We start from the raw sequence: 16,176 nt of genomic DNA on the forward strand, positions 1-16,176 counted from the left end.
CAAAGTGCTATTAAGGAAATATCTCCACTAATAGGGCAGGGAAGACACCTTTACATTCCCGTTTAGCAGTGAATGGGGTTTCATTTTCTCCACTTCCTTCCCAACACTTATCGTTTATATTTTGTTTATAGTGGTTCTCGTGAGCTGCAAAGTTGTATCTCATGTGGTCTCAATTTGCATTTTTTTAAGTCAGGAAGATTGACACTTTCTACGCCTTTTATTTACTTTTCTTGCCTAATTGTCCTGGCTAGAACTTCCAATACAATGTTGAGTAGAAGTGCTAATAATGGGCATTCTTGTCTTGTTCCTGATCTTAAAGGGAAAGCTTTCAGTCTTTTACCATTAAGTATTAAGTCAGCTGTGGGTTTTTTATAGATATCCTTTATTGGGTTGATGAAGTTTCCTTTTATTCCTAGTTTGTTGAGTGTTTTTATCATGAATGGTATTGGATTTTAACACATTTTTCTCTGCATATACTTAGATTATCATGTAGGTTTTGTCCTTGATTATATTAATAAAATGTACTACATTGATTCATTTTCCTATGTTCATTCAACCTTATATTCCAGGGATAAATTCCACTTAGTCTTATAGTTTGAAGAATTTTCTTTACTATTTAAGACAGGTCTACCAGCATCAAATTCTCAATTTTTATTTTGTCTTCAGTTTTAAAAGTGATGGCTTTATTTTGCCTTCAATTTTAAGTATAGTTATTCTTGATATGGAATAGTTGGTGGACAATGTTTTTCTTTCAAGCACTTTGAATTTCTCATTCCACTGACTTCTGACCTCGATTGTTTCATTGATGCTTAGCTGTATGTGATGAGTTAGCTTTCTCTTGCTGCTTTTAGTGTCTTTGTCTTTGTCCTTTAATAGTTTGAGTATGTTATGTCTAGATGTCTATCTGTTTATATTTGCCCTACTGGGGTCCTTTGAACTTCTTTGATGAGTAGATTAATACTTTTCATCTAATTTGGTATGTTTTTATCCCTTATTCATATATTTTTTCTGCTCTTTTAATCTGTCTCCTCTCTTCCTGGGATATTATTAATATGTTTTTTGATATGATTATGATTGTCCCCAATGTCTCTGAGTCTTTGCTCATTTTTTTTTTTTTAATTCTTTTTTTCTGTTTTTTTCAGAATGAGTTGTTTATATTAACTATTTTTAATTCACCAGTTCTTTCTACAGGTCATGTTGAATCTGCTCTTAAGTCCCTCTAATGAATTGTCTTTACATATTTTGGACTTTGCAAATTCAACATTTCCATTTTGTTCAAAAATGCATGTCTCCTTATTGAGAATATTTATTTTTTATTCATTGTCTTACTTTCCTTTTATTTTTCAAATATGGTCATCTTTGGTTCTTTAAACTTATTTATAGTAGCTGCTTTGAAGCCTGTTTAAATCCAGCTTCTAAGGACACTCAAAAGTTGCTATTGATTGCTTTTCCCTATTTCTTTGCATGCCTCATAACTTTTTGTTGAAAACTAGACATTTTAGATCATATATCATAGCAACTCTAGATTCTGATTTTGCAATCCCTAAATGTTGTAGTTGTTGCTTTGTTTGCCGGTTTCTTTGTTTAGTAATTTAGTAATTTGCCTAAATTTAATCAGTAGCATCAGTTTCCCCTGTGATATATGGCCACTGATGTATCTGGGCCATCAGATACATGGGGGGGGGGGGGTTTGTAACTTTTTTTTTTTTTAAGATTCTTGTTTTGAGTTTTACATTTGGCTTCCTAGGACTTGCTTCTGTGTCTGTGTAGCTTAAATAATAAACCGATGGTTGGGCAGTGGTTGTGATTAAACACTTCAAGTCAGTAAACGGTCTCTCATCTCTTCATGGATATCTGTAATAGAGGAATGCATTTAAAGTTTACACTGTTTTCGCCCGGCTGGGCATGGCTGTGTGATTGAGTGTCGACCTCGGTTCCAGGAGATCGCGGTTCGATTCCTGGTCGGGGGCGTGCAGGAGGCAGCCGATTAATGAGCACTCTCTCATCATTGATGTTTCTATCTCCCTCTTTCTCTCCCTTCCTCTCTCTGAAATCAATAAAGATATATTTTAAAAAAAAAAAAGTTTACACTGTTTTCAGTTGTGTCCTGGCTTTTGCTTTCTGCCGGGCTCTTTCACATGTCCTCTGCACGTGGTTGTGCAGCCTCAGCAATCCGTGCTAGCTTTGTTCCTCATCAGTCTCCACTGCACATACTCTGGCTTAGCCAAGAATATGCTTGCCACAATTATGACTGTGTCCTTCAGCTAACAAAGCTGTGTGGCTCTCCCTGCTTGCTTGCTTCTAAGATCATAACTTCCACTGAGACAGTGCTGGGTTTAGACATCACCTACCACTCAAACTCAAGTGAGCCCCCTTTGACCACAGCAGAGACATTTCCAGTTCCGTGATCTTCTCCAGCCTGGAAGGGCCTTGGTTCTGTCTGAGCTGTGGTTGATGGTGAAAATAAAAGTAGCCCCAGGCCAGAACACCACTGGGTCCTAGTGTTCTTACCTAAAGATTAGCAGTTTTTCAAATATTAATGTTTCTTAAATTGTTATATTCCTTTGGTCAATTTCTAGAGCACTGGAATTGCTGCACTTATCAATTTTGACTAGCTCTTTAGTTTCTTCTTTGGAAGAGTATTTGCTGATCCCACTCAGCCATAGCTGGAAGTCCTGTTTCTGGTCTTGTACTATGTATACATTTTTTTATATTTACTCTCTTAGGATGATGGGAAATTTACATGTTCTATTAACTGATTTATCTCTTTTCTTTGGGGTAAATTTTTATTTTACATTGATGTCAAATGTGAAAAAAATATATTTTCTTCAAATGCCCAGTGGTCCTTGGCTATGCATTCATATTAGAAAAGAGACAAAAAAAAGCTGCCTGGAATTTATATTTGTATGGCACCAATTTGTTGTGCATGGCCTGCTTTAAAGTGAATAGGTGGAGAGCCATGAGTATAATGGAAGTCTGCTAAGGGCCAGATGTAGGCCAACTTATTTTTGGGGTACCCATATTTATACTATGTTTTCCACTTTTCTAGGCACTTCATTTCCTCAAACATAAAACTTCTCCTATTTACTTTTTTCCCCCCATACTCAGAGTCATGTATTTAACTGAAAACAAAAAGTAGTTGCTTAGACACAAACATAGGGGAGGGAGATTCAGTGTTTCTTGACAAATCTTTAATTAATTGCATATTTTAACATCACTCCTTACTCCACACTCTGCCAGGGATATCAAGTCATTCCTTTAATTGCAGTGCTCCCTGCACACATTCTATAATTTGGCTTTTCCTGCTCTGTTTCTCCTGTAAATGTTCATTCATCTGTCTTACCATGTACAAATCTGTAGGGAGGGCTCACTCAGTTTCTTCACAGTTATGAATTTACATCCTCTCTCCCCACCCCCAACACATACCTTTATTATCTTTTTAAGGGGATATCTGGGAGGAGATGAGGAAAAATACACACTGATTTATCTTCTTAACCAAAATTTTGTGCACATATTTTTAAATGGTTGCAATGCACCATTTAAATGGTGCTGTTTTCACTTCTCCATTTTAGCATGTTCTGCATTGCTGTACTTCATAATTATTGTTCATAGTCGATTATGAACAGATTTTTAATGAAACAGTTTGTTGTGTTTTTATTATTATTATAACGGTTATTATTTTAGTTACTGCCTCCTTCTCTTTCTTTACCCTTTCCTCCATCCCACCCACCAATCACATACATTTACCTTTCCTCAGGTAACCAATGTTAACAACACTGACAGTTTGTGGAACAGTAAGTGTTAATTTTTGCCTTAGGTCAGAAGGACAATTCACCCTAGAGTAGGCTGACATTGTCATTAAGAAAGTAATTTTATGTATTTATGGAGTTTCCAAGAAATCATGTGATTTCAGCTGTGAAGTTAGGTGATGTGTTGTATCCCTATAATGGCTTCCCAGCAATGGCATCTCCACTTTAGTTCTTCTGTAGAAGCGAACCACATCCCTTGTAAAAATTCCTCTGTTTCCCCTTTTGTTCAGATTTACTTCCCAGAGTGGTCAAGTTGCCCATGAGGATTTTTGTCTGTTTCTGATGAAATATAAACTAGAAATCAGCTTGGGATAGTAGATGTTAGTAACATTAAAGCACTTGTATGTCAAACACCAAAGAAAGGCCAAAAGTATGAGGACAATTAAAAAATATCAAAAGAAACACTTGGAACCCTCTTCATATCAGTTTTCTAGTCAACCTAGGCCTAACCAAAAGATCAGTTTGGATGATTATAGACAACAAAACAGTATTTTCTATTAAAAAGTCCATTTATTGCTTAATTTTTTTCTTTTAGTAGGGCAAGATAAAGAAATAAGTATAGATTTTGGAATGAAAAAGTAAAACTCATTATTTGTACATGATGTAAAACTGCAGAAATATAGAGTTTAGTAAATATCCTGGATAAAAACATCAATATAAAAAAATTATATAGATACATATATAAACAAAAATGGGAAAAGCTTTGTAAAGAGATATTATTTAAACTAACTCAAAATATGATGTGCCTAGGAATATATCTAACATAACAAGAGATGTGCAAAACTCCCATGGGAAATGGGGAAGCATTACCATGTGACAATTGTACCTCAATAGGTAGAGTGATATGTACAATACACATGATGGAATACTCAACATTTTGCCTCATTTGATCAATGCAATATCAATCAAATTCCTGTCTCTTTTGATGGGAAAGAGAAAAATACTAGATGAAAGAGTCTAAAATTACAAGGAAAGATAAAGGGCCAATAGCTAAGAATTAACAACAGCGTACTTTGGTACAGGGAGAGACAGACTGGTAGAACCTTAGTAGTGAAAGTGTATTCTGTGGACCTACCCACAGCATTGGTGGCATTACCTGGGAGCTTGTTAGAAATACAGAATCTCAGGCCCCAGCCCCAGATCAGTTGAATCAGAATCTGTTTTAACAAGATAACCCAGAAGAGTGAAGAAAAGATGGTTTTAATAAACTGTTATGGAAGAACTGGTAACTAAACAGGAAAAAAGCAATTGTATTGAAAGGCACTGCTTGCTTTATGTGCTGCAACCATCCCTTACTCTCTGTGATCTACATTTCTTTAGGAACATTTGAAAAATCATTGAAAATAAAAGGAATGTTTTGAATGTGCATTTTCCTAGGAGCCTCTGCTATCCCTGTGCTTGTAAGCTGTAGATCATCTTTTTAATAAGCTTTTCTTAGGTACTCTAACTTCAGCATGTCCTTATGCATCTTCAGCATCTATTGGCTCAAGCCTGTGTCATAACCTAATGATAGTACTGTCACTACCAGCTGGAGAACTAATGTTGTGACCATGCCTCCTCCATTGTGGCAATGATAAAGTTTTATCTAATTAATTTATAGGTGTGTTTTGTATACTTTGGAAAAAACTGCTGAAGATCCTAAAGAAAGGGAAGCTCTTTTACCAACAAGTCAGAAGGAAATAACTTTCCACCTACTTGGGATTAGAAGACGAACTCATTCTTAGCATCTTCTGAAACAAAATTAGGTAAGAAATGCTTTTCGTCATATTTTCATCCATGTTCTGCCTACTTCATTTCCTTGAAGGCTTCTATAATTCTGTTCCTTTGGCCTCTAAGAGAAAATACAGTTCACATTTTCCTTCAGGAAGTTCATGTGCCAGCCAGCTGTCAGCCTTATGATGTACCTGATCTCCCATGTCAGGGGAAGCACAATTCAATTTTAAACCAAGTCTGTGCAACAGCACAGCATCTCTGCCAGCATCTCTCTTTATGTCTCTTTCTTTGAAATTCTTCTACCGAAGCAGTATAGTTTTATTTTTAAATCCTTTGTATGAGATGAAACCACCACTAACTGACTTTGCTTGTCGTTAGTTAAAAATCAGTGAATTGAATGAAATAATCTGTAACTATTTCTGCAACACTTTCTCATTTCTAGAAAATAAAGTACCACTGCTTGTTTAACTTATGACTTGTCTAAACATGTTGAAAGCATTGACTATAAGGCATAACACTCAGATTCTGAAAAGGAACTGTGACAAGTTCAGTCAAAAGGGAAAAGAGGAATAATTTATAAAAGGCGCTGCAGATAACGATGCCAGCCAGTTATTTTAAAATGCATCCATCTCACCTTGTAATGAATTAGCTTTGTCAACAGCAAATGTTTTATGCACCACTTCTAATAAAAGTGGCACACTGGGGCTGCAGGGCTTTGAGGGTGGCTTCTTCAAAGCTTTATGACTATCTTCAACTGGAAGATGTTTTTTAAATAATAGATATTAAAAAGTATATTTAAATAATATTAAGGTTGTGACACAAACACCAAATGACAAAATTCAGGGGTTACAAAGCAGAGGCTGACATGCCATCACTGTTTCACATAGTAACTGTTTTTTAAATTAGGGGTGTGACAGGCTGATTTGGGGATTGTGTGTCAGTTTAAGTTTTCTTGTTGTTTTGGTTGGTGTCACAACCTTAATGTCAGCTTTTCAAATAGTTTCCTATATTTCCTTTGGTTCGGGGTCATTAAAAATGTGTATGATAAATCTAAGAGGCATAAGTAGGTCACAGTGAAGTGGAACTCCTTGCATCTCTGGTGTTAAGGGACAGCTAATACCTGCCTTATAAGTGGAAAAAGTTAGCTCAGGCATTTCAGTGAACTTATGTTTTTCAGGAATTCTATTCAGACTAATATAAACCCAAATAACAAGACATGATGTTGGTATGATTCTGTCCACACTCTCTTGTTCCTGTACCATTAATGCTAACCATTTGATCTTGGTGGTTATCACCTCTGTAGATGTTAAGAATCACAATTGATATTTTTTTCACTAAAATACAAGTGAAACCTGATAATTATTTTATTGGAAGAATTCTTATTTGGGGTAGTGGAGTGTAGGTAAACCCTGCCTTAAAAATTTCATATGGCAGCCCACCTGGCATGGCTCAGTGGTTGAGTATCGATCAACCTAGGATCCAGGAGATAGCAATTTCATTCCCAGTCAGGGCACATGCCCAGGTTGCGGGCTCAATCCAGCAGGGGACATACATGCAGGAGGCAGCCAATCAATGACTCTCTCATCATTGATGTTTCTATCTCTCTCCTCCCTTCTTCTCTCTGAAAATCAATAAAGACATATTTTTAAAAAAATTCATATGGCAGTCCTTATTATAAAGCACTATTATGCAGAGTTTTGAAAATAAAATTTTGCTTTCTAAAGTAACACTTGTTACTTCTGTTAAAATTTTTTCCAGTACCACACCAGACTAGAAAAGGAACAGCCAGGAGCTTTCTGCAGGGTAAGAAAGAAATGGGAGAGAGGAGGGAGAGAATGATCTACTTACCCAAACTCCTCTCTCTTTTTTTTTCTTTTCTTATCTGTCATGATCTGCCAGGGCAGGTCTGCATTGCCTATGCTGAATCTAGTTTTAATTTAGAATAGACGTATTAGAATTTGTCCCACAGTTTTCCTTTTCAGTACCTGTGTTAGAGAAATAAAACATGGAAAGAGAAGCAAATTGTTTATTGATCTTTTCCTGCTGACTCATGAAACACTGACCAACCGGAAATACCTCCATAGCTCTCATCTCCTCCTTGACTGAGCCACCAGATTTTATCGTTCCTCGTTTATCAGTGACTCAGCGAGCATTGACCTTTCTTCTCTGGTGTACTTCATCTCTTACCTCTTTCTTACATATATGTACAGATATATATATATTTCAAGCAGCGTTGACTTGAAGAAATTTCTAATAGTTTTCATTTGGGATGATGCTGTGGAATTTTATCTTCATTTCAGATCCTAACTTTACTTTTCCTGCCCCCTGGGTGCCCCCATATCACATCATTATTAAGTCATCACAATTCTAACAAGTAATATTCTTTATAAGCCCCAATCTTCAACAATCAGAGGTAAAGTAATCATGGTGCATTATGTGGTGGTTTGAAGATGTATACAGTTGTGTGTGAAGGTTTTAGTTAAGTTCTCCAAACTCCTTTAACCTATACTAGTGCCCTTGTTTGAACAGTTTTTTAAAATCATTATTATTGTTTGAACTAATAAAAATTCTGACTTTTATTTGATAAAAATAATTTTTTTAAAACAAAAATTCAGAGGAAGCTTTCTAAATTCAAAGGAAGCTATTCAAATAAATGAAGTGTAACTCAGTGTATACCTGCAATTTTAAAAAGTTTTCTGACACAGAAAATAAATATTCTCCTTAAATATTATAGGCCAAGCCAACTCTTGCAAATTCATTTAGAACAGTTTCAGATTTATGTATTTAATAAAGCTGGGTAGTGAGTCTAACTTATGTATTTAATGTCCTTCAATGAATGGTGATGTTCTAGTGTCTGCCTAGCAAAGGATGATGAAATTTTATTTAGTGTTCCTACTACATCAGTCAATTCTATAAAGGGCTTTCTAATGGGGTACAATATATGCTTTTAATAGTTTTTCATAATATTAACATATTATAGAAAGTATTGAGTACTTTCTATAAGCCAGTGACTGTTTTAGGTACTACCCACGGATTACCTCATGCAATTCCCCATAATAACCCTTTAATGATCTCACTGTTTCACAAATGCTATGGAGGCACATGAAGAGAATGTTACAAAACTAATAAATAATTGACCTGGGATCCAGACACAAGCATTGTGACCCCAGAGTTCCCATTCTAAGCCTACTCAAATCATGATCCCCAGGCCAGCAGTATCACTATTATCTGGGAACTTGTTAGAAATTTAGAATCTTAGGTCCCACCCCAGACCTATTGAAGATCTACCTTTTAAAAAAATTTATCTTTATTGTTGAAAGTATTACAGAAGACCCCCTTTCTTTCCCCATCAATCCCCTCTACCCAGCACCTGCCCCCCCCCCACTCCAGGCCACATTTTTAACAAGATTCCCAGGTGCTTTAAAGTTTAGGAAGTACAGCTCTAAACCATTAGGCTATCCTGCCCTTATAAACAGAATTAAGTATCTTTTAAAACAGATTTCTATTTTTATGTATAATGTGTTACTGAAATTCCATCTTTATGCTCTTTTGGGTCTTCCTTTCATAAATAAAGTACCTTATAATGAGATCTAATAACTAAACATGAGCAGGGATCTAAGGTAGACCCAAGTTATCTTGAAATCAATTGTATAAAGAATGGGGGGGGGGGGATCCCAGATTATAAACAGCAAGTCTTTCTACAGTGGCAACTAACTACTTCAACATCTGAGAATTTCTTATAACCACAGTGAAGCACATTGCCTTTGAGTACAGACTCTAGAGACAGGCTGCCTGGATTCGAATTTCGATTCCAATTTCCAGCTGTGGGACCTCAGGGAAATTACACAGTTCCCTGAACCTCAGCTTCATCATCTGGGAAATGAGGTCTAAAATGGTACTTACTTCACTGGATTGTTATGAAGATGAGATGAGTTAATCCATGTAAAGGATTTAGAACAGGGCCTGCTATGATGTAAGTGAATAAATGTTAGCTACTTTAGTCGTTGTTAGCGATGTTTCCCTAACATCGCTTGGGGTAGGATAGATTCACATCTCATACTTCTTGATTATTGATTGGTAATAAATTGACAAATAGATTTGTTAACAAAACTCACCACATAAAGGCATATTTTTGCTGTTAAAGTCCAAATGACAAACCAGTTTTTGTATTATCTGAAAACCATCTCCCTATGGCACTTCCTGCCTGTGAGTTCTGCTAAATGTCACTTGATTGTGGTACTTAACCTGTTTAGTCCAATGAGATCAGTTCAGAATCAAAATGAAATGTGTTAACAGCATGTTGAATTTTTTTTAATTAAACTTTTTTTAATGTTGACATTATTGCAGGTATCCCTTTCTGCCCCTTTTCACTTTTAAACTGAATAAAGATCATGACTGTATGCTCATTTGGCCAACCACTTGCATAAGCAATAACAGAAGAATTAGATGGATAAATAATGTTTGTTTAAAGGCTGAATGCTACAAGAAACTTGTTTCCTTTGGGATGAACATAATTCTGAAATTAATCATGGTAGTCTTTAGGAGAATAATGCTTTTCTCTGCAAGTACTCTCTAAACTTTTCAAGAATACATCTAATGTGTGGAGTGAGATTGCATGTTCCTGGAAAGTACCATTTTGAAAGCTGATTTGTTAAAGGCACTGAGATAAAAATACTTAGTGAAAATAATGCCCTAGGAAACTTTTAAATTGCCAGTTCCAGGACCCATATCCAGAGAGTTCCAATTCACTGGGCCTGGGGTGAAACCCAGCTATTTGAATTTTTGACAAATGAGTAAGTTAATTCTGCAATAGAGGCAAAGACATAAATTGAAAAAGCTTTTGTTGACTACCCATTTCTTTTTGTAGTATTGTCCCCTTTAATACTTGGTTTTTCCATCCTCTGACCTTACTTTACCTTCTTTGGCCTTTCTCTTACCTCTTGTTAGTGTTCCCCCATTGCCAATCCTTAATAGTCTGCTTTTCTCTTCTTTACCCTTTCTCAAAGAATATCTCCTCTGCATGTCAGTCATATTTTTGTAGATTCTACAAAATGACCACAAAGGTCTCTTTGTAATCTAAAAATCTCAGTCAAAATGCAGGTTTTGAAATCAATTTGGAGGCTGTGGCAGCATTAAAATATAAGTAGAAGAGTGGAGAGAGAGGAAGGAATAGACTAGAGTTAGAATAGGAAGTATCAAAGGAAGCATACAAGGGCAAGTAATGTTTTATGAAGTTTTTGTTTCAGGTATATGAGTGCACACATATACATTAGATTGCAATGCATTTTTTTAACCTATGGGTTGTTGTGCTCACAGGACCTGAAGAAAACTCGAGACATGGAGAAGGTAGAATTTAGGTGGAGATGCAGAGGGCTGAGGCTCTGGAGGAGCTGCAACAACCCTCCTCACCATCCAGCTATTTTTATTGTGAGCTACAGAAAGGCAGGTGTGAAAGATAGTGATCAGTAGAAACCATAAAATGCGCAAGAATGAATGACTTTGTTTTGTGCTAATGCTTCACATTTGTTCTTAAGGCCATGACTCTCCTGGGGGCAAGCTTCCCAGAAAGATAAGGATCTGTTTTCAGTTCCTGGCAGAAATGTTTCCCTCGTTTTGAAGGGAATTTCTGCGATTCTGGGGAGGCTTGCTACCCAACTCCTTCAGAGTTTGTTTGTTGTTTGCTGACCTTTTCCTACAATGGGTCATAGTCCAGAAAATTTGAAAGATACTGTCTGAGTCTTGGCATTTTGAACTTCAGTGTGACATTGTGAGCACTATGTTATGAGCACAGTTATAAGAATTTTTTTGAAGAATGCTATTTTTGAAAACAACTTTTGAATATAATTATATATAGTTTCACAGATATAATAAAATCACTCAAGCCCGGCTGGCATGGCTCAGCTATTGAGCATCGACCTAGGATCCAGGAGATCCCAGTTCGATTCCTGGTCAGGGCACATGGCCAGGTTGCGGGCTCAATCCCCATTAGGGTGTGTGCAGGAGGCTACTGATCAGTGACTCGCTCATCATTGATGTTTCTATCTCTTTCTCTCCCTCTCTTTTCTCTCTGAAATCAATAAAGATATATTTTTTTTAAAAAATAAATAAATAAATAAATAAAATCACTCAATTGGTTAGTATATATACATTCCAAAAATTATGTTATTTTAATTATTTTCACTATCCTTTTCACTAAGAAAAAATGTCCTGGCTTGGGTGATAAATTATATGGCCCTTTTATGTATATTACTTCATCCCCTTCTTCCCTAATTCAATTTCCCCTTATTTAATTGCTTTATATTTATATATGACTGTAATATTTGTACTTCAAATTTATTATTTCTAAAAATCCCATTTCACCCTACAAATTAACTTCTTCTTTTGACTTTTTCTTTCTTTTTCTTAAGAGGTTGACTTTTCTCCTGATCACTTAAAATCCTGCTATAAACACTGATTCTTCTCTTTATTTTACAAAGATCACTCTGGTGGTAGGATAGAGAATGAGTTAGAAGGAGATTATACAAAATATAAGGGAATCTGGCCGACGTGGCTTGGCAGTTGAGCATTGACCTAGGATCCAGGAGATCGCAGTTCCATTCCCAGTCAGGGCATATGCCTGGGTTGTGGGCTTCATCCCCAGTGGGGGGTGTGCAGGATGCAGCCAATCAATGACTCTCTCATCATTGATGTTTCTCTCTCTCTCTCTCTTTCCTTCTCCCTTCCTTTCTCTGAAATCAATAAAGCTATAAATATATATATATATATATATATATATATATATATATATATATATATATATGACTCTAGGAAACTGCTGCACTAATCCAGATGATGGAGTTTTAACCTACACAGGAGCAATAGAAGGAGATGAATGGAAGCGAGAGAGAGACTGGTTAAGACTGATCATTGGTGAGATATTGTTGGAATGTAAGAGATGACTCCCACATTTCTGAATTGTGTATATAGGTTGATAGTAGTGCTGCTAACTATCATAGGGACCTCAAGAAAAGAAAGAAGTTTTGGAGGGGAGATAGTAAGATTGTTTGGGAGCATGTTGAGTTTGAGGTACCTGTGGGACATCCAAAAGAGTTATGCAGTATGGAGGAATAGAACAGGAGCTCCCATACACAGGTTGTAGTGGTAGACATGGTTATGGATGGAATTGACTAGTCAGAAGAGAAAGAGAAAGAAAAGGGCTTGTAAAGGAAACGGAGCTGTGATATTCAAGATAGAGTTGAGGGGGGAAATTGTGCTTGAGTAACAAACGGATTGGCTTTTGGAGAAGGGAGATCCTAAAACTACAATTAAGTATAGCAGATTGGAGGGAACACTTGACATTTGACAACTGTGAGGTTCCAATAACTGTAGGAGGAATTTAGGCCTAGCTTAGATAGGAAATGTTCCCAGAAATATTTTACCATTTGAAACTTTTAGCCTTAAGTTTAATAAATCAAACTTCAAAGATATAATAGTCCTTAATATAGTTTTACACTATAACTTTTATTCTAATACTCTTCTACAAATTATTCATTTTTACTCTGACTTTATTGAAGTTTTACATTGTGTGTACAAGGGCACATTATTTAGTATAGTGTGCACTTTTTAAAATGCCTTGTCAAGAACATCAGTTTTATTATAATTTGATGCATAGAAGTGTTCTAGAAATTTGACTTTGGTCAAGTCAGTCTAAAACAATGTAAAGAAATCTCTTTAGATTTCATTCTTAGAATCTGTTTCTCAATGGTATCTTGGAATAAATTTTTAACTTTTACATTTTTTTGCTTATTATCTGTTACTTTTCAAATTTACATCAGATGTATTGTTTATCTTTAGACATGTTTACTCATTAAAGCACCCAATTTAAGTAGTTTTTACTCCTGCAATCTATGCCTCTACATTATCTCTTATATATTCATTTTGATCCCTCAGCTTTGGTGTATGATTTATCTTTTAGTATAAAAATGTTGGATTCTTTCATCACAATTATAGTCTTTGGCCTGATAATCCTGTGAGTCAAGCTACACAAAACAAGAAGCTCATATCAAACTCCTGGCAGGTTTAGTTAAAATTAAAATGCATGTTCAACTGTAGAGATTGTCAAGTGTGGAAATAATATTTGTCCAGCTGGACAGCTTTCTTTTGTAGTTGCTAAATGAAAGTTGAGATTCTGTCTGCTCCTTGAAAGCTTCTGTGTCATGAAGGTAATTTGGACTGTTTGTGGTTTGACAGGGATTATTAAAATCAGATGAAGTGAAGGGAAGCAAGTGTGAGGAAGCAAAATTGACACTGACACTCTCTATTATTTGCAGCTTGGATCATGACGACTATGTTGATATGATAGATTCACTGTTGAGATATGTTAAGCAGCAAATAAAGTAAAAAGCAAGTATAGTGATGGATTTTTTAGTTTTAACATGAGAAAATCCAATATTTACTTTCACTGATTGCTTTTTAAATAGATTTTTTTCAGGTCATTTCATATGAATTTGCTTTAACCAACAACAAATTATCCTATTGAACTATAGAATTAAAAAGTTTACTACAAAAGTAAGATTAAATATTAAAGAAATAGATCACATGATTAAAATTATAGAATTTTAAAACTATAAGAGTCCTTAAAGATTATTATTATCTAATTTTCTTTTTTTTTTTTTCTGTAGATAGAAACTAGGAAGTGTTCTAAGGCATCACATTTAAATTTTATTAAAATTGCTTATATGTTGAATCCTGATATTTCATTACAAGTATATTTTCTTACCATTTACAATTTTTAAAAAATGGTTTAAGTTGTTAAAAGGCACTTACAGTTTCAGCCATAATTGTAGATAACCTTTTTCTGTTTAAAGGTAATATACACATTATGTTATTATAGTTAGACGTTCCCTACAAATAGTGTTATGTACACTGATGAAGTAAATGCCATCGATGAATATGGCTTTCTACTAAAAACATCCTTAGTGGAGGGAATTATAGCTAGGAAGCTATTTCCAGATGTCAGTTAAGGATAGTTACAGTAGAAAAATATAATTAAATGTGAAGAATTATAAATATAATAAAACAAGGTAAAGAGCCTGGAACTGTCCTGGGCATTGTGGAAAAACTTCAGTGGTAGTTACACAGGGTAGTGAAATGATCTGATTTGGTTTGTAAAATGAGAAGTCTAATGCCAGTATGCAGGGTAGACACCAACTTGGTATCCTGAAACTCAGCTCAATTTAATTCTAACAGTAACTACTTGGAGTTAGTGCAGACTCCAGCCCTTCCTCAGGGTCGCTAATTCATTAGAATGATTCCCAGAACTCAGGAAGGCACTATACTCCTGATTACAGTTTTATTAGAAAGGATACAATCAAGAGTGGCCAAATGGAAGAGATGCATAGGTCAAGGTAAGGAACAGGGTAGGAGGAGATGAGGGGCAAAAACCAGATATATATTTCTCATTATACCACAAGGTGTGAGTCCTGGAGGCCAGAAAGGAGGGTTTTTTCATTTTCATTTTTTTCAGCAGGAAATAATGTTAGTTTGGGGATACTGGTAGCAGACAGAGGGAGAAAAATTTGAGAGCATATGGACCATTTAAGATATAGAGAAAGAAAGGATCAAAGAATTTGGTGACTAAGACAGGGGTCTTAGGATTTATGTATCTTATATAACCTCTGTAGCATATTTCTTTTCTTTGTTTTTATTTTTAAAACTCATTAGAAACGTAAAAACCATTCTTAGCTTGCAGACCATAGGAAAAACAGACTGCGCCATAGTTTGCTGACACCTGATATTAAGATACTAGGGCAAGAGAGGGGGAGATTAAGTAGGTGGTGACTCCATAGTATAGGGAGAGAAGCTGGTTTAAGGGAAAGATTTTGAATTAAATTTTAGACTTGTTGAGTTTAAGGAACCTTTGAATCAGTGAAGTGGAATTGTCTAGTAAGTGCTTGGACATATGTGTGTGGGTACTGGAAGGAGAACTAAGGTTAGAGTTATAGACTGAGATTGAAATGAAAAGCACGTAGGATACAAAGAGGACCAATAACTCCAGCATGAAATGCATAGGAAGAAAAGGGGAAGAAAAAATTCTTTATTTTTCTTTTCAAGTCGGGCAAAGGGAAAGGAAATTTGGGAAGACTACAAAATGAGAACTAATAGGAAGAGATTTTTAGGGGGTCTGAGGAGGAGAAAAATCCAATGAGTAAAAATAAAAATTTTCTTAAGTTAAAACATTTTAAGAAAAAACAAATCTAATGTGGTAAAATTACATAAAAAGAAGGCACCTGGCTTTGAATGAAGAATGCTCAGGGAAAGTATTTAAAATGAGAGGCAGGTCTAGAGAGTCCCTGTGGTGAATATTAGTGTTTAATGGCAGAGATGAGAGAGGAGCCCATCAAGATGCTTATTAGTTTAATAAAAACTACTCTGGTTAATTTAAGCAAAAAAAAAAGGCTATTGTGCAGTAGAGCAGGGAGAGGATTTACTGTGTGCATCTCACAAAAACCAAAAGAAAACTATGAGCAATCAGAGGACAGGAACTAGCAATTACAGAGAGCTCAGCCAAATATATATATATATATATATATATATATATATATATATATATATATAAATTATGCGCCTTCCCTTGGAAGGCTTTAGTTAACTTGATGGTTTACCACCAGTGATT

The 16,176-nt window shown here is 35.5% G+C and overlaps 1 protein-coding gene across 2 annotated transcripts in view; it reads left to right on the forward strand.

The window, feature by feature from the left end:
- Positions 1 to 16,176, forward strand: part of KIAA0825 — a 330,258-nt gene that overhangs the window by 10,154 nt on the left and 303,928 nt on the right. The window contains exon 2 of one of the 2 annotated variants that reach the window (XM_081133728.1): positions 5,410 to 5,554. The exons of the other annotated variant lie outside the window; for it this stretch is intronic. The gene's annotated coding sequence lies outside the window, so the exon portion shown is untranslated. The remainder of the gene's footprint in view (positions 1 to 5,409; positions 5,555 to 16,176) is intronic. 2 annotated transcript variants of the gene reach the window in all.

The sequence above is a fragment of the Miniopterus schreibersii genome (assembly GCF_964146895.1).
Source record: "Miniopterus schreibersii genome assembly, chromosome: 3".
Taxonomy (NCBI): Eukaryota; Metazoa; Chordata; class Mammalia; order Chiroptera; family Miniopteridae; genus Miniopterus; species Miniopterus schreibersii.